At 42.9% G+C, this 19,733-nt stretch overlaps 1 protein-coding gene across 3 annotated transcripts in view; it reads right to left on the bottom strand.

The window, feature by feature from the left end:
• TJP2 (tight junction protein 2) overlaps positions 1-19,733 on the bottom strand; it is a 137,444-nt gene that overhangs the window by 97,521 nt on the left and 20,190 nt on the right. For 2 of the 3 annotated variants that reach the window (XM_025359010.1, XM_025359005.1), the window contains exon 2: positions 7,755-7,875. The gene's annotated coding sequence lies outside the window, so the exon portion shown is untranslated. Of the gene's footprint in view, positions 1-7,754; positions 7,885-19,733 lie in introns of those variants that run through there. The other variant, XM_025359007.1, reaches the window with a different exon arrangement.

Raw genomic sequence — 19,733 nt, 5'->3', positions numbered from 1 at the left:
TGAGCTACAGCTATCGGAAGACACAAATTTAACTTTAACAATTTACGAAGCCTCTTTCAAAGTGTATCGACAGAGTTAATAATTTTAAGTAACCAGTCTTAAGATGTGAAGTAAAAATAATTTTATATGTGCATATTTTGATTACTTGAATATCAATAATTATATTTCAAATATCAATATCAAACAGAAATAATTATAATAAAAATTGTGTATATTTTTTCAAACATCACTATTTTTTTTTTTTTTTTGAGACAGGGTCTCACTTTGTCACCCAGACTGGAGTACAGTGGCATAATCTTGGCTCACTGCAGCCTGGACCTCCTGATCGCCAGTGATCTTCCTGCCTCAGCACCCCCAAGTAGCTGAGAATACAGGTGCCTGCCACCACACCCAGCTTTTTTTTTTTCTTTTTTTTTTTTGTATTTTCTGTAGAGACAGGGTTTCACCATGTTGCCCAGGTTGGTCTTGAACTCTGAGCTCAAGCAATCTGCCCACCTCGGCCTCCCAAAGTGCTGGGATTAGAGGCATAAACCACTGTGCCCGGCCTATTTTTTTCAAATATCAAATAATTTTGATGGAGAGGGGTGGTGAATTCTGCCCAAGGGGATTGCCTAATCTCACTACACAATCAGATTACCTCTAAATGAATAAAAATTTTGACTGAACTGAAAAGTTCTATCATCAACCATTCAACTGATATGAGTGAAGAATCCAAACCGATGTGAGTGGAGAACTCCCCATTCCAGCTGGAACTAGAAGCAAATTCTTCATCTCAATTTTATCAGATGAAATGGAAATCATAAGATAAGCTTCTGGCCTGATGCAGTGGCTCACACCTATAATCCCAGCACTTTGGGAGGCTGAAGCAGGAGGATTGCTTGAGGCCAGGGGATGGAGGCTGCAGTGAGCTATGATCATGCCACTGCACTCCAGCCTGGGGAACAGAGCAAGACCTTGTCTTGAAAATAATAATAAGAAGAAGAATACGCTTCCTTTAAACAGCAACGTGACTACCGATTGCCAATTAGACTGCAGTTCCTTCTAAGGCAAGAGCTTTTATTTAGTGCTGTGCCCAGCCCATAGGACACCTGAAACCACTTACTGGGTCTGTAAGTTTCTGGCATAGGTAGAGGAGAAAGTATCAGAAGGGCAGGTGATAGTGAGGAAAAGGAACAAAAAACACAGAGAAGCCTTTTAAGATTTGGCTGTAAAAAGTTAAGAGATCTAGGGCTCTGGGTCAGCTTTTTTTTTTTTTTCTTTTTTTTTTTTTTTTTTTTTTTCCTTTTTTTTTTTTTTTTTTTTTTTTTTGAGGCAAAGTCTTGCTCTGTCCCCCAGGCTGGAGTGCAGTGGCAGGATCTAGGCTTACTGCAACCTCTGTCTCCTGGGCTCAAGCGATTCTCCTGCCTCAGCCTCCTGGGTAGCTGGGATAGCTGGGATTACAGGCGTGCACCATCACGCCCAGCTAAGTTTTTGTTTTTGTTTTTTAGTAGAGATGGGTTTTCGCCATGCTGGTCAGGCTGGTCTGGAACTCCTGACCTCAGGTGATCCACCACCTCAGCCTCCCAAAGTGCTGGGATTACAGGAGTGAATCACCGCACCCGGCCGGCCACGGTGCCTGCCTCTGGGTCAGCTTTTAATTTTTAGGTTCTGAATTCTTTTAAACATGCAGAAGTATAATTAAATTATGTTTCAGAACCTAGCTTGAGTATTACTCATCTATATGCTATGCTTAAGATGTCCAGACATCACAGATTTCCAAGGATAGGCCAAATGACCAGCACTCTGTCTTGTTGGTTCATGAGTAAAGAAGCACACACTCTGATTTCTGTTTGGAAAACATGTTTGACTTTAAGTCGTTAGAAAGTAAGAAAGAATAAGGACCAGGCATGGTGGCTGATGCCTGTCATCCCAGCACTTTGGGAGGCCAAGGCAGATGGATCACTTGAGGTCAGGAGTTCAAGACCAGCCTGGCCAAAATGGGAAACCCGTCTCCACTAAAAATACAAAAATTAGTTAGGCATGGTGGTGTGTGCCTGTAATCCCAGCTACTCAAAAGTCTCAGGCAGGAGAATCGCTTGAACCCAGGAGGTGGAGGTTGCAATGACCCAAGATCATGCCACTGTAATCCAGCCTGAATGACAGAGACTGTCTCAAAAAAAAAAAAAAAAAGAAAGAAAGAAACCAACTCTGCAGACACCTTGAGTTGAGACTTCTAGCCTCTAGAACCATGAGACAATAATTTATGTTAATTTCTATTTAGGCCACCCAGTTTATGGTGCTTTGTTACTGTGGCTTCAGCAAACTACTACAAATGGGGATTAGAGTTGGACCTCCACCTCATGGGATGGGTATGAGAAATAAGACAATGCAAGTAACATGTTTAGCACAGCACCAACTACACAGTAAGCACCCACATTTCATCATTATCATCATATAGTTGCGTCTTCCTTTCATATCTATAAACCAAAAACAAAATTTGAAGGGCCCCTGCAACCATCTGAATGGACTTCCTTCTCGGCCAGGGCACCTTGAAATTTAATCTGAAAGACTGGTTCAGGCCATGAAGGGAAGTGGGGGTTGGACATGCCCCATCGTACCCCTCCAATATTAACATCAACACTGACCTTAAGTCTGATAAGAAATGTTTACAGTTTATTCTCTAAAGCCTGTTACTTGGTGGCTTTAGAATAGCAGTACTTATGACCTGGCAGCCCCTAGGTACCTCTAGAGTAGGGTACCTATGACCTGGCAGCCCCTCCACCCCTTTCGAGTTGTCCTGCTCTGCCAGATGGAACCAATGTAGTTGGTTATAAATCTTATATGTATTGATTGATGTATTATGTCTCCCTAAAATGTATAAAAGCAAGCTGTACTCTTACCACCTTGGGCACATGTCGTCAGGACCTCCTGAGCCTGTGTTATGGGCATGTCCTGTAACCTTAGCAAAATAAACTTTCTAAATTTTTTTTGGGGGGGCGCGGACAGAGTCTGGCTCTGTTGCCCAGGCTGGAGTGCAGTGGCAATCTCAGCTCACTGCAACCTCTGCCTCCCAAGTTCAAGTAGTTCTGGTGCCTCAGCCTCCCAAGAAGCTGGGATTACAGGCGCACACCACATACCCAGCTAATTTTTGTATTTTTAGTAGAGATGGTGTTTCACCATGTTGGCCAGGCTGGTCTCAAACTCCTGGCCTCAAGCGATCTGCCGGACTCAGGCCTCCCAAAGTGCTAGGATTACAGGCGTGAGCCACCCTGCCTGGCCAAACTCTCTAAGCTGATTGAGACTTGTCTCTGATACTTTTTGGTTTACATATAGGAGTCACAATGGAATTCTCAGAACAAACACAGACCTTTTCTTCTCACCTAGTGCAGTATCTCCAGACCCTTTAATGTACAGGCTGTGCTCCCTGAGTTTCTCTTCCCCCATAAGCGCACATAGCCAATAACCTTTATTCCTCAGGTTTCCTTTCAAATATCACCTGCCCCAGGAAGACTCCCCTGACTTAGTCACTGCTTCAGGCCTTCTGCCACATCCACTTAAGGGAGTGAGGGCAGTACTTTACACACAGCAATGCAATTTACTGATTCCAAATTAGGCTCCAAAGTCTACCAGGGACAAGCTTCATATTCCTCTACATTTCCGTCAGCAGCACAGTGTGAGAAGCTCATTAAATATTTGAGGAAAGAATCCCTTCACCACAGGTAGAGAAACTGGCCACACACACCATCTGTAAACAAGCCCATGCTCTAAACCAGTCATTACAAGTACTCTCCAGGTTAGTGGTTGTCGAAGTAGTGGAAACCAGACATGCAAATTCCTGGGACTTACCCCAGACTGCCTGAAGCAGAAACCCTGGGGGTGGGGCCCAGGAATCCATGCTTTAACACGCCCTCCAGGTGATAACGATGTGTCACTGCTCTGGGTCTGTCCATCCCAGTACGGAAGTCTGGCTGCTGGAGTGATTTCCCTGAGAATTCCTGTAAACCGAGGAGCCCCTAGAGGGAAAGAAGGTATAGAGGGGCTCCCAGGTGCACAGAAGTAAAAGTTTCAAGCTTTCATCTTCAACTCACTTTTCTTTTCTTTCTTTTTTTTTTTTGGAAATGGAGTTTCACTCTTTCGCCCTTTCACCCAGGCTGGAGTGAGTGAAGTGGCACCATCTCGGCTCACTGCAGTCTCTGGCCCACCAGGTTCAAGCAATTCTCGTGCCTCAGCCTCCTGAGTAGCTGGGATTGTAGGCGCCAACCACCACACCAGGCTAATTTTTGTATTTTTAGTAGAGACAAGGTTTTACCATGTTGGCCAGGCTGGTCTGGAACTCCTGACCTCAGGTGATCCACCCTCATTGGCCTCCCAAAGTGCTAGGATTACAGGCGTGAGCCACTGAGCCCAGCCTCAACTCACTTTTCTAAGCTTATATGATGGGGTGAGTCAGTGATAACTTTAAGATATCTAAATTGCCTAACAATGAGACTTCATATCTAGAAAATGAAGCTCTTCACCAGACTATTAGCATCTTTTCTTTTTCTTTTTTCTTTTTATTTATTATTAATTTTTAATATAATTATAAAATTGAAAGAGGGTCTCCTTATGTTGCCCAAGTTGGTCTTGAACTCCTGGGCTCAAGGACTCCTCCTGCCTCGGCCTCCCAAAGTGCTGGGATTATAGGTGTGAACCACCGTGCCTGGCCTTCTCCTTTTTTTTTTAGAGACAGGGTCTGGCTATGTCACCCAGGCTGATCTTGAACTCCTAGGCTTAAGCGATCCTCCTGCCTCAGCCTCCCAAAGCCTTAGCATTATTTCTGAAGGCAAAGATGATTCTGCCAAATCAGAAAGGTGATAATCAAAGCCCTTTAAAGTAGCAAAAATCCAGCCTCAGGCAAATAGTGCTCATCAGAGGAGATTCTAGAATGGCAGAGGAGGGCAGAATGAGTAGAGGCTGATGATTAGAAACCTCAGGTCCAGAGCAGCTTTGCAGACACCTGCTCCACCCACACCGGACATTGCCAATGGATCACAACATTCTTGCTCAACAAACTTGAGCAGCACTTGCAAATCCTTAACTCTAGACAGCCACCTAGCAATTGATCCAAACTGGCCTTAGAGAGAAACCTTTTTACTTGTCTGAGTTAAGGAGTTAAGTCTTCAAGCTCTGTAGAATTAGTGTAGAAATCAGCTGTTATAGAAATCTCACTGAACTTGGAAGTCAGGGGCTGTGCAACCACAAGGGAATCATTTAAAATCTTTGAATCTCAGGTTATTTATTTACAAAAGGGAGCTAATAATACCTTCCTCTTAGGGTTGTTGTGAGGAGGAACAATATGTGTGAAAGCACCTTGCCCCTTGCCTGGTACAAAAAAGGCCCTTAATGAGTGTTCGCTGGATCTGAAACTAGGGCGATGTGAGATGCCTGGGGAAAAAATCCTCATCACTCATGCCCGCCCAAGGCTAATTCGTCCCAGAAGCCAAGCTTCAGTGTTTACACATGAAAGAACTCTGGAGTAAGGCACTGACTTAGGCAATCAAATTGATGTTGGAAAGGCATGTGGTTCGAAGTGCAGGTACAGGGAACCAGAACAAGGAAGGTACTTATCAGGAGGGGCTGGCTAGAGTGAGAAAGAGCCTTTCCTCCAACAGACAATGCTAGCTCCAATCTCTCTTTGCCATACTCTATAGTACCCTGCCAATTTATTTGAATAATCAACAGATCCTATCTAGAAATCTAATTTAAAGATTTTAGGAGAACAATTTTTTCTTTTTTGAGACAGTTTCTCTCTATCGCAAGGCTAAAATGCAGTGGCACGATCTCAGCTCACAGCAACCTCCACCTCCTTGGTTCAAGTGATTCTCGTGCCTCAGCCTCCCGAGCAGCTGGGATTATCGGTATGCACCACCACACCTGGCTAATATTTTGTATTTTTTGCAGAGATGGGGTTTCGCCATGTTGCCCAGGCTGGTCTCAAACTCCTGGGCTCAAGCCATCCTTCCACACTGGCCTCCCAAACTGCTGGGATTACAGGCGTGAGCCACCATGCCCAGCCAAGGAAAACAATATCTGGAGTCTGAGCAGGTATCTGTCTTCTCATGTTTGGGACTTTTTTTTTGTCGCTGTGACAGAGTCTCTCTGTTGCCCAGGCTGGAATGCAGTGGTGCAATTATAGCTCACTGCAGTCTCGAATTCCTGCACTCAAGCGGTCCTCCCACCTCAGCTTCTCATATAGCTAGGACTACAGGAGCACACCACCATGCCCAGTAAGTTATTATTATTTTTTTAAAAATAGAGATAGGGTCGGCCGGGGGCGGTGGCTCATGCCTGTAATCCCAGCACTTTGGGAGGCCGAGGTGGGCGGATCACGAGGTCAGGAGATCGAGACCATCCTGGCTAACATGGTGAAACCCCATCTCTACTAAAAATACAAACAATTAGCCGGGTGTGGTGGCAGGCGCTTGTAGTCCCAGCCACTTGGGAGGCTGAGGCAGGAGAATGGCATGAACCTGGGAAGTGGAGTTTGCAGTGAGCCAAGATTGGGCCACTGCACTCCAGCCTGGGCGACAGAGCAAAACTCCGTCTCAGGGGAAAAAAAAAAAAAAATAGAGACAGGGTCTCACTATGTTGCCCAGGCTGGTTTCAAACTCCTGGCCTCAAGCGACCCTCCCACCTCTACTTCCCAAAACAGTGGGATTATAGGTGTGAGCTGCCTTGACTGGCTGGGACCTTTAAGAGCTCCAGAGAGAACATTTCAGTAAACAAAACCCACATCCAGCCCTGTTAATTCAGTGGAAAATGAGGCCTTCCCCCACTTAAATGTCCTCATTTGGACAACTAGACACTGAGAAAGGCCTTAGCATGGGCCTGGTACTTGCTGGGCCCATTAACTCATTTAGTTTCATGTCAACATTCCCTTTACAGATGAAGGATCTGAGGCTCAGAAGCATTAAGACATGTGCCCAAGATCACACAATTAGAAGGTAGCAGGACTAGGATCTGAACGTCTATCTGCTCTTCTGGAGTGTGCCATTCACACTCCACTAAACTCCAGTTCACACGTTTATCTGGAATCCACTCGGGTAGGGGCTGCCAGTTTCAACAGACAGTAATTATAAAACAAGCACATGAAAAAAATTCCAACCCCATTCCAGCTAGCCATGGACTGGCCTATAAACTGAGGTCAAAGTATAACAAAAAACAAATGCATCCCACATCTGTCAAGATTTAAGACCTTGTAAATCTCATTTAATTCATTCTTAAAAGTGAATCAGTAAATAGATAATACTCGCTCCTAGCTCTTTCACTAAAAGCTTGGACATAATTAATCTTTAGAAGCCAGCGTGACTGATGTCCTTTATCTTTTCATCAAAGTGCTTACCACTGTTATATAATTTTACTACCTCAATAATAATGAAAAAACATAACCTATTAAAATGACCTGCAATCCCAGACATCATCAGCACCAAATGCCAATTGAGGCATTTATTTTGAACCACAGAAGTTGTACTTATATGCCAGGAAGGTCATCCTCAATAAGCATTCACCATCCATGGCAAAGTTATACCTATCTATTCAGTCCATTAATTCAGGTAAGATGTTTCTGCTCTTTGGTAAATAGGACATTACCATTAAATTTTCTATGAAAATGTATGTATCAGCAACATCGAAAATGGTAACTCAGACTACCTCTAGGATGTGAAAACGGTAACTCTTAGAACAAATTTTGGGGGAGACCAGTAACTAGGTTGATGAGAAATAAAATAAGCAAATACCTGGCAACGTGGGCCGTGTACTGGCACAGCTCTGTGCTTCCTGGAGTACTTTCGTCTGGAGCTGCAGCCGGGGTACCAGTCCCACTCACAGGGAGATGATGGTAATGTGGTACTTCGCACCCTGGAAAAGACGGTGTTGTTAAAAATCCAACATGCTCATTCCCTGCATGGTAAGATTTTGGGAAATGCACGGAAGTCCACATACCATACAATTTGCTTGTTTTTAGGATGACTTTTAGTACCTTCACAGAGTTATGCAACTGTCACCACAATCCTTTTTCTTTTGAGATGGAGTTTTGCTCTTGTTGCACAGGCTGGGGTGCAATGGTGTGATATCGGCTCAGCACAACCTCCGCCTGCCGGGTTCAAGCAATTCTCCTGCCTCTACCTCCTGAGTAGCTGGGATTACAAGCATGCCCTACCACACCGGCTAATTTTGTATTTTTAGTAGAAACGGGGTTTCTCCGTGTTGGTCAGGCTGGTCTTGAACTCCCGACCTTAGGTGATCCGCCCACCTTGGCTTCCCAAAGTACTGGGATGACAGGCGTCAGCCACCGCGCCCGGCCCACAATTCATTTTAGAATATCTTCATTACCCCCACAAAAAAAAGCCCCATAACCCTTAGCCATCATTCCCTGATCCCTCAGTTCTCTCCCTGCCTCTTGGCTCTAGGCAACCACCAATCTAATTTTTTACTCTATAGATTTATCTATTCTGAATATTTCATATAAATGGACTCATATGACATGAGACCTTTCGTGACTGCCTTCTTTTACTTAGCTTAATGTATTCAGGGTTCATTGATGATGTGGCATACATCAGCACTTCATTTCTTTTTATGGCCAAATAATATTCCATTGTATGGATATACCACATTTTATTATCTATTCATCAGTTGGTGGAGGTTTGGGTTGTTTCTGCTCTTTGGCCATTATGAACACTTGTTGTATAAGTGTTTATGTGGATATATGTTTTCATTTCTCTCAGAAATAATGGAATTGCTGCCCCTAATGTTTTCAGTCTTCGAAAAATGGAGAAAGTGAACTGCCACCTAAACTTTGGTATCACCAGTTCACCTAAGGATCACTCTGAGAAACAAGATCTTATAAGAATTCGCCTTTCAGGTTAAACAAATATTCAGCTGGTGAGGAAATAGCTAGAACAAAATATTTTAGGCTGGGCACGGTGGCTCATGCCTGTAATTCCAGCACTTAGGGAGGGTGAGGCAGGTGGATCATCTGAGGCCAGGAATTCGATCAAGACCAGCCTGGCCAACATGGTGAAACCCCCTCTCTACTAAAAATATAAAAATTAGCTAGGCCAGGCACAGTGGCTCACGCCTGTAATCCTAGCACTTTGGGAGGCCGAGGCAGGCGGATCACGAGGTCAGGAGATCGAGACCATCCTGGCTAGCGTGGTGAAACCCTGTCTCTACTAAAAATACAAAAAAATTAGCCGGGCGTGGTGGCGGGCGCCTGTAGTCCCAGCTACTCGGGAGGCTGAGGCAGGAGAATGGCATGAACCCAGGAGGCAGAGCTTGCAGTGAGCCGAGATTGCGCCACTGTACTCCAAAATGGGCGACAGAGCGAGACTCCATCTCAAGAAAAAAAATTAGCCAGGTGTGGTGTGGGGGGCGCTGTAATCCCAGCTACTCAGGAGGCTGAGGCAGGAGAATCGCTGGAATTCAGGAGGCAGAGGTTACAGTGAGGCGAGATCTTGCCACTGCATTCCAGCCTGGAGACAAAAGTGAAACTCTGTCTCAAAAAAAAAAAAAAAGGAAAAAATTTTTTTATTATGGTAAAATACACATAACATAAAATTTACCATTCCCAAGTATACTACAGAGAAAACATTTTAAACTAAGGGGGAATTTGTTTTTCATGGCATTTATAATACTGACTTGTGTTTATTGTTTTGTTTTTTGAGACAGAGTCTCACTTGTCACCCAGTCTGGAGTACAGTGGCACGATCTCGGCTCACTGCAACCACAGCCTCCTGGGTTCAAGCAATTTTCCTGCCTCAGCCTCTCAGGTAGCTGGGATTACAGGCATGTGCCACCACGGACGGCTAATTTTTGTATTTTTAGTAGAAACAGGGTTTCACCATGTTGGCCAGGCTGGTCTCGAATTCCTGACCTCAAGTGATCCACCCACCTTGGCCTCCCAAAGTGCTGGGATTACAGGTGTGAGCCACCGCGCCTGGCCTAGGCTTGTGTCTATATTTAAGGGTTGCTCACCAGCAGGAAAGATGGCAAATACGTTCTCATTTTACCCCTAAGACCAAGAAACCCAAGAAATACCCCTTCTGCACATTCTTATGAGGCCTGCATGTGCCTTTCAAATACCACAAGGAGGCAAGCTCCTTTCTGGGTTGAGCTTGTGAAGGCAGCTTCACTCGGGCAGTCACAGGAAAAACTTCCAGTGGGAGGAAGAATGCAGCCTCTCACCAGTTCTGGACATACTCTTCTGTTTGCTAGACAAAGTGATATTGTGACTTCTGTGCAAAACACTCTACTCCCTACACGATGAAGTAGAAAGAAAAGATGGTGTCGATTTTATTTGTACAGGCGGGAGGCACATTTCCCTTGTCCGAGGATCAGCAGGAAATGCAGGCAAAGGCTAAAGCTAGGCCATCTGGACATCCTACAAAGCAAGCAACGGGATTAGAGCCCAGCCCATACATGGTTTCTATTATTACTTCCAAAGATAAATAAATGGCTTACAAATCGAGAGGTGCTTGGTTATGCTTTTGGCTTCATATGCAAACTTTTCTACAGATATCAGCTCCAAAGAGAGCTTATTTCTTTTATAAAAATGGCTTGCTTTTTAATTCAAGCAGTTTTCTGCATTTCTAAGGCATCTTGACTTTAACTTTCTCTATAATAATCCAGGGAGTTTTGTCATGTATACAAACCCCCAATAACAATCAGTTGTTTCTAAAATACACTATTATTGAATAGGGCCTCTAAACTAAGAGAACACTTGGCAGAAAGAAATCAAATATATTCTTGGATTTCAATAGTATTGACAGATAATGTAAAATTGTCAGGTAACATGAGTTAAAGCTGAAAAACTTTACAGATTTCAAAAGGAAGATTCATAGGTGGCTGAGTATTTTATTTTAGTATTTGGGTATCAATTCTTTTTATTCTATCTTTCTTCATTTGTGGCTATACTGAAACAGAGTTAGCACTGGAAAATATTTCCTGAGCACCTACCATGTGCTGGGCAATGGGCAAATATGCACATGTATAAGTCATCCACTCTCTGTTTCAATGAACTTGCAACACTCAGTCAATTGTCGGTTGGTAACTGTTCGTTTTGGCCAATCATGCAACTGTACAGTTTGCAGAATAGAAGCCCAAGCACATCCTTGCTTGCAGACAGCAAGAAAAAGTATTACAGAGGGGGGCTGGGCATGGTGGCTTATGCCTGTAATCCCAGCACTTTGGGAGGCCGAGGCGGGTGGATCACTTGGGGTCAAGAGTTCGAGACTAGCCTGGCCAACATGGTAAAACTGCGTCTCTACTGAAAATATAAAAATTAGCCAGGCATGGTGGTATCTGTAGTCCCAGCTACTTGGGAGGTGGAGACAGGAGAATTGCTTGAATCTGGAAGGCAGAGATTACAGTGAACCAAGATCCTGCCACTGTACTCCAGCGTCCTGGGTGACACAGTATGACTCCATCTCAAAAAAAAAAAAAAAAAAAAAAGTATTACAGAGGGGGAAGCACGAGAAGAATGAATGAATTTCTTGAGGTTTTAAATACTGGATTATAACCTGACTTCCAATTGTGGCTTTTTTTTTTTTTTTTTTGGAGAGGGAGTCTTGCTCTGTTGCCCAGGCTGGAGTGCAGTGACGCGATCTTGGCTCACTGCAACCTCTGCCTCCCAGGTTCAAGCAATTATCCCTGTCTTAGCCTCCAAAGTAGCTGGGATTACAAGAGCCCGCCACCACTCCCGGTCAATTTTTGTACTTTTAGAGATGGGGTTTCACCATGTTGGTGAGGCTGGCCTCGAACTCCGGACCTCAGGTGATCTGCCCACCTCAGTCTCCCAAAGTACTGGGATTACAGACGTAAGCAACTGCTCCCAGCCTCAGTTGTGTTTTAATATGCAAAAGCAGCTGTTCCTAAAAACTATGCAGTATTACATGTATGTTGTAGTAATCAGAATACTTCTTGAAAAGAATGAATGAGACAGAGTTCTTGGGAGAAAAAAAATCAGCCTCACTATCTAGTCAACCAGGCCAACAGAAATTTCTGGTTAAAATGCTCCTAGGACAACTTCTTTCCATAGAAGCTCAGCCAATAACCTACTCTCCTACTGCTGGTATCTTTAACAGCTGCTGAGAGGGGAGGTATTGGGACTAAAAGCCATCAGGAAGATCAGAAAGTGCAAGATTAATCAGGAGGGGTGAACTGGCCCCAGGTCAGAAGCAGAGCAGGTCGAAACTCCTGGGCTTATCAATGGTGAGGTCACACCTGTGAATAGCCACTGCACTCCTGCCTGAGCAATACAGCGAGAGTCTCTCCCTATTTTTTTTTTTTTTTTCTTTAAAGAAAGAGGCCGGGTGCAGTGGTTCACACCTGTAAACCCAGCACTTTGGGAGGCCGAGGCAAGCAGATCACACTGTGAAACCCTGTCTCTACCAAAAATACAAAAAATTAGCCGGGTGTGGTGACACGCACCTGTAATCTCAGCTATTCAGGAGGCTGAGGCAGGAGAATCACTTGAACCTGGGAGGCAGAAGTTGCAGTGAGCTGAGATTGCCCTGCCGCACTCCAGCCTGGGTGACAGACCGAGACTCCGTCTCAAAAAAATATAAATAAATAAATAAATAAATAGAAAGGGCCAGGCATGGTGGCTCATGCCTGTAATCCCAGCACTTCGGGAGGCCAAGGTGGGCAGATCACCTGAGGTCAGGAGTTCGAAACCACCCTGACCAACATGGAGAAACTCCATCTCCACTAAAACTACAAAATTAGCTAGGCATGGTGGCGCATGTCTGTAATCCCAGCTACTCAGGAGGCTGAGGCAGGAGACTCTCTGGAACCCGGGAGGCGGAGGTTGCCATGAGCCGAGATCACACCATTGCACTCCAGTCTGGGCAGCAAGAGCGAAACTCTGTCTCAAAAAAAAAAAGAGAGAGAGATCAGTGAAATAATATTTCATCCCTGTGTATTCACAGAACTCGGAGTATTATAGGTATAAGGAAGATCTTGTTTGTCCTCTGATCCAATGCTATTTCATCCAGCTTAAGGAAACGTTCTCTCTCTCAAAAAAAAAAAGGCACGTTTAACTTCCCTTATTAAGGGCCACTTTGTAATAACTTGACTTCTGTTTGGTTTGATTTGGGGAAATGAGGAGAGGCAGAGATCTATTTAGGTCTATTTAGGGTACTTATTCCAATTGCTAGAAGAGGTTATCTCCGAACAAAAATTAATAATCTAGCAATCAACTTGTACATCTGAATCATGTGAGCTTGTTTAGGGCGAATCTCTTCATGAAAGACCCTGACGCAGAAACTAAGAACATCCCGTTTCTGTCTGAGAGCCAGACCCTTGATCAGGATGACTCCAATGAGGCTGAGTTTCCCACTTGTAAAATTCGAACACTAAACTAGAATTTAGGAATGGCAAATATATAGGTCACAGGTTGCATCTCCCCTATTCCCTAATCATAGGTTCAGAACAAACATCCCTAATCAGTTGCGATATTCCTTTCCCTCTAAGCCCGGGTTTGGCCTCAGGATCCTCCTAGCTAGATACTCCAAGCACCAACCATCAGCTGGCACCTGCCTTCCACATGAAACCTGTTTGCCATCCCTGGCAAAGGTCTTCCCAGTTCTAAACTTCTGTCATTCTGAGACTAAGGTCTAGGCTACAGCATGCCCAATCTCGAGAGACTACTTGGAGAATCACAATGTAGTCATTACAATGTTTTCCACAGCCCTGGCTGAACAGCATTAACCTATGTGGACGCTGATCGAGTCTCTATATACCCCCTGCCCTCTCCAAGCATATACACACTTCCATTTACTTTCAAGACAATAACAGTAGAATAATAATAATATAATTAAAATGTTGCCTCAGAATTCCATTCTAAAGCATCCCTAAGATTTCCCAAAGAAATATTTATTTTTCTTCTAATAAAATGCACTCTTTTACAGATGGGAAGAAAATCTATCTAAATCAAATGTCTCACCAGTGGCACTATTGACACTGTGGGCTGGATAATTCTTTGTTGCAGGGGGCTGTCCTGTGCATTGTGGATGTCGGGCAGTATCCCCAGACTCTACCAAGTAGATGCCAATAGCAACCCCTGGACTATAACGACAAAAAAATGCCCCCAGACATTGACAACTGTCTCCTGGGGAGCCAAATTCCCCATTTCCACCTCCCCATAGACAGCCACTGACCTAAATTATTCTAGTAGTTCTCGTGGGGAGATAGAACAATGAGTAATTTTCCCCCTTATTTTTCTGTATTTTCTAAATCTTCTATAATGAATGTACATTGTTCATATGATAAAAAATAAGCTAGTAACAGTCTAATTATTGAAAAGAAATATTTGCTACACAGATGCAAGTTGATCAGTACATGCTACTGTGTGACTCATTCAGTTTAAAAATTAAATTCAGATCCTAAAAATACTGTCTACCATACAGGCACTGTAAATTCAACTTGTCTTTAATGTGTAAAAAGCACAAAAGAAAGACTTCAGAGAAGGAAGTTAGAACTAAGGCTTGTAGCTATGCATAAAGAACTTCTAAACCTTTCTGCATCATGGTAAATCAGTGGGACTGCAGAAAGAGATGTCGAATGAAAACCTGCTGTTTCAAGCAAAGTACTTCCCCGAAACATAGTCTGCACATACACTTTAATCAGAAAAACACTTGTATTGTTGAAAAACATTATAGTAATAAGGCATATTTTCTTCGTTCTTAAGAATTGCTACCTTTGTAAACCATGTAAAAAAAAACTTCCAAAATCAGAAAATTAAATACCTAGATTGTAAAAATGGGCTCTAGACACACCCATTATTCATCTTCTTGGGTATTAGAATATTATCCCACAATTTCATTCCTATTTTTAAATCAGTCTAGGAGTTCCATCTCCACCAAGAAGAAACAAGTTCTTAATGAAGAACTCATGTATTATCCCCACAAGACAGAGGACCCTTTTTTCTATCTGGGTCCCCAAAACAGCCAAAAAGTATTTACATCTATAGCGAGAAGCTTCCAGCTTCCACTGCTTACCCAGGTTGTTGCCAAAGGTTCACGTGTCTTCTGCTCTCAGGTAGAAGTTCTCTTTTGTTAAGTGGGGTAATACCAACTGCTGCTTCCAGAATACCGATATATTTCTTATACCTCATCTTGTCTTTCTCGATACAAGGTCCTGTAAATTTTAGTCACTGTTCACCTGAAGCAACTGAACTAATCTTTACTGGAAGCTGCTGTTCCTTTGGATGTTTTCTATGTAGCCCTAGCTAGATCTATTAAACACAACGGTGGTGATAGGGGGCAGACCACAAATAAAGAGAATGTCTTTCAGATTTCCCTGCGATGGCAGCCTTATACAAGGCTACATAATTCTGAATAAAGCACTAATGAAAATGATTTGCAGGAATGACTGCGGTTTTAAACACTGCGATCTAATGTACACTCCAATTAATCCGCACATAAATCTTTGAGGCCGCTAATCCTTCAAGAACTAATGGCTCATGAGGTGATTTATCTCAAGGTCTGGTAATAATTGGTCCAAAAAGCCTGCCTGCCGCTGGATGAACTAAAATCAGAAGCAGATTTGCTCTTTCTACAAATATCTCTCTCTCTAAAAGACTGTGCTTTGACAAATGAGGGAGGAATTCCAGTTGTCATTTTATAGCAATGCATTTCTAAATACTATAAACTCCTTGCTTGGGTCAATAGCAAAGATTAATTAAGAAACAATTTGGTGGGGTTTTTTGTTTGTTTTTTTGAGACAAAGTCTGGCTCTGTCGCCCAGGCTGGAGTTCTGTGGCGCGATCTCGGCTCACTGCAACCTCCGCCTCCCGGGTTCACATCATTCTCCTGCCTCAGCCTCTCGAGTAGCTGGGACTACAGGCGCCTGCCACCACGCCCGGCTAATTTTTTATATTTTTAGTAGAAACGGGGTTTCACCGTGTTCGCCAGGATGGTCTCGATCTCCTGACCTTGTGATCCGCCCACCTCGGCCTCCCAAAGTGCTGGGATTACAGGCGTGAGCCACCGCGCCCGGCAATTTGGTGGGTTTTTAAAATTATTATTAAAAACATCTTTTTAAATACCTCTAGAACCCAACATGTGCAATCCCTGCCAGCATGAAAATACATTGTTTGGAGAGATTCAGAATCTACTTCATCTCCATTTTTTTAAAGTCTCCTCTTGGTTTTGAAGAGCTTCCTTACCCTTTGTCCATGGGTAAGGGTGGACCACCCATCATGGTGGCCCACTCGATGGACCATGGTACACATGATCCACATACCGGGTCAACCAGTCTTCCCTGGGATGAACATATGACTGTAGGAGGGCAATGTCCTGTTTCCATTGGATTTGCTAACCAAGGCTGATAGGAAGTTGGAGCTCTTGATAGTAGTCATGTGCCCCGCCACATGGAGAGGGCTCTTTATATTATATTATATTATATTATATTATATTATACCAAGAGAAACGTCATGACATCACGCGAGCTTCTGGATCTAGCTATGCCGGAGGCCACTGTCACCCTAGGAGATTCCAGTTATCGTTTTATGAAAGCTAATAAATTGACTTTTGTGAGATTTAATTTTAGTTGAGTTTCTGTCACTCTGAGAGTTCTGACTTACATAGCTCCTTCCTCACCAACTTCTTCAAGCTTTTTTTTTTTTTCCTATTTGATGTGCTCTGGTAACATACAAGAGTCATGCTGCTCTTTGTCTAAACAAACCCATACATAAAGGGAAGCAAAATAGAAGGGGAGCCATTATGTTATGTTAACTGTGATTAACCTACATGTCCAAAGTGAGTGTTCCAAACCCTTCCCCATCCCCCTAAATCTTAAACCCTACTTCTATAGGTTCTCTTTCCTCATTAGCAAGTTTCTTTTCATCTAAATGACCTAAATCTCCAAAGTGAGGTGCACGTACCAACAATCTTTGGGATGTGGGAAGAAAGTATTAAGCCATCTATTTCCTCTTTTCTTCTCTCATGGTTTAAAAATTTGAGTGTTGCTGGGCATGGTGGCTCACATCTGTAATCCTAGCACTTTCGGAGACTGAGGAAGGAGGATCACTTGAGCCCACGAGTTCGAGGTTGCAGTAAGCTATAATCGTGTCATTTTATTCCAGCCTGGGTGACAGAGAGAGAATCTGTCTCAAAAAAAAAAAAAATCGAATGTTTGTGTTTTAAATATTCATAATATTTACCTTGAGAACTAATATATTTTAAATTGTAATAAGGTACATTATTTACAAACTGATATATTCATGTATATGGTAGAGTGTACTTAAAACTCTGACAGGGTATATTAAAGTTCGGTGACTTTAAATAACCCTTCAACTACTCCCTAAGCCTCAATTTCCCTGTTTATGAGAGGACTGAAGAGATGAAGGCTATGTTTTCTTCCAAAAACAACAAAAGACCAAGAGCTCCCACTTCACTTGGCCTGATTATGCAATTAATATAATCTGACCACAATAAAACAAAAAAACAAGGGCTAAACCATTTGGTCTTGGAATATTTCATTTCCATAGTATTCATGAATATTACTCCCACTGGTGGTTCTGCAAACAATTAGTACCAGTTAGTCCCAGGAATTCCTTTATAGGCTGAACTTGGTTGGCTACAGCTGCCACCTCTGAGTAAAGGTCCCATACAGCCCTCATTTAATCATACAGGAAGATGTAATTACACTCACACAACAGTCATTGTTCTAACAAATTGTATTTCTGATGACGCATGATAAAAATTACTATACAGTACTCTCAAATAAGAAACAAAGCCTGAGCTAACAACAAGAAGAAATCAACTTAAACTTGTTACCCATTGGAAGCCGTTCTCCTGCAGTGAAAAGTGACATGATATTTTGCAAATGGGATGTTATAAAGTTTCATTTTATTGCAATTTTTGGTGCGCTTAACATGCAGCTCTTACAGTGATTCTTATCTATGATGATTTCATATAAAATTAAAATTGTGTCTTTCATCAGGAAAATAATTCTGCCTTAGTAAATATTAGAATTTGATTTTCTTCCATAAATTAGACTGTTCAACTTGCTAATTTATGTATTCATTTTTAAAAATTGTCATCTTTGTGTGGAATCTCTCATAATTGTACATAAGGTTAATAACACAGGAAATAATAAATCTAACCAAAATGCCCCTTCCAGATATGACACTTTCTTTATAATTCTAGAAATTATTTAGAAATATGCATATATTGGGTTAATTCCCTTAGCATTCTAGAAATTGTTTATAACTGCAACTATTAACTAAAAATCATTTATCTATTAAAAAATGTTTTTAAATACACATGATCCAAAAAAAGCTTTTAAGTCAGGATGCTCAGGTTTTCTTTCTGAATGATTAAAATTGAATATAAAACTTCACAGATCAGACTGACATTTCCTTTGAACGAATATTTCTACTTTATTTCTTCTGGAGAAAGACAGTGGCCATGCTTCTTCACTGGGTGTTTTAACAGTTACTGTGCTTTGGAAGTATAAAAATGGAAATGAACTAATGCCCTGTACAGTCTGTTTTATAGGGTGTGGTCTGCTTTTCAGGAGCTGGAAAGAGCTTTAACTAAAAGTAGAAGAGTTAGGGAAACAGCAATTTTTTTGTTTTTGCTTTTTTAGCTCTACTGAAAAAAGCATTTCATTTCTCTCCTCCTTAATATGTTCGTAAATAATATCTTTACATATTTGCTACTCAGATGCTCCACCAATACACTGTAAGAAGAGCAGATTACATGATATAAAATAATTACCAAAGAGTTAATAAAGCTTAGTGTGGCTCTTCTAGACTTACCCCGCTCAGCCCAAACTAGCCATCTCTCCTCAGAGTCATTCATCCTCAGAACATATTCACTACTAGGTTTAAACTATTACCTTCAACTGGATGTCATCAAATCTATCACTCCAATCCTGTCCTCTGGCACAACGCAGTATCTATTGGAAATAACCCATGTGCCCAACCCCAGCTGCAGTACCCCTCTCCTTTTCCTGCTTCTGTGCATCCACCTCCTGCTTCACCCAGCATGAGACCTCGAAGACACCCTCACTCATTCCTGTGTGTCCCCAGTCATACCAACCCCATCACACAGGGGAAAGACTTGGTTTGAATCCCACCTCTACTGTTTAAGACGTCGTGACTGTGAACAAGTTACTGACCTTTCTGAACCTCTGTTCCATCATTCATACAGCTAGACTAAGACCACAAGGGCTTGTTTTAAATAATAAACGCAACCGGGCACGGTGGCTCACGCCTGTAATCCCAGCACTGTGGCAGGCCGAGGTGGGCGGATCACATGAGGCCAGGAGTTCAAGACCTGCCTGGCCAACATGGTGGAACGCTGTCTGTACTCAAAACACAAAAATTAGCCGGGCATGGTGGTGGGCACCTGTAATCCCAGCTACTCGGGAGGCTGAGGCATAAGAATCGCTTGACCCCAGGAGGTGGAGGTTGCAGTGAGCCAAGATCATGACACTGCACTCCAGCCTGAGTGACAGAGTGAGACTCTATCTCAAAATAAATGAATAAATAATGCCATAATGTATATACATTCGGTGGATATCATCCCTCCCTCCCTTCCTCTCTCCCATCTGTCCTTCTTTTTCCATTCCTAATGCCTCTTCAAGAAGAGTGATCCTTGTGGGAAAAACAGTGAGACTGAAAGACAGGCTGTCTGGAGGGTACAGGGACCCCAGGGCTGGAGTGAGCGGTGGAAAACACCACAAAGAAAGGAAAGCAGGCTCCTGAG

Source organism: Theropithecus gelada, chromosome 15, assembly GCF_003255815.1.
Source record: "Theropithecus gelada isolate Dixy chromosome 15, Tgel_1.0, whole genome shotgun sequence".
Lineage (NCBI taxonomy): Eukaryota > Metazoa > Chordata > Mammalia > Primates > Cercopithecidae > Theropithecus > Theropithecus gelada.
Note: the sequence above shows the minus strand (reverse complement) of the source record. Positions and strands in the feature narration are given on the sequence as shown.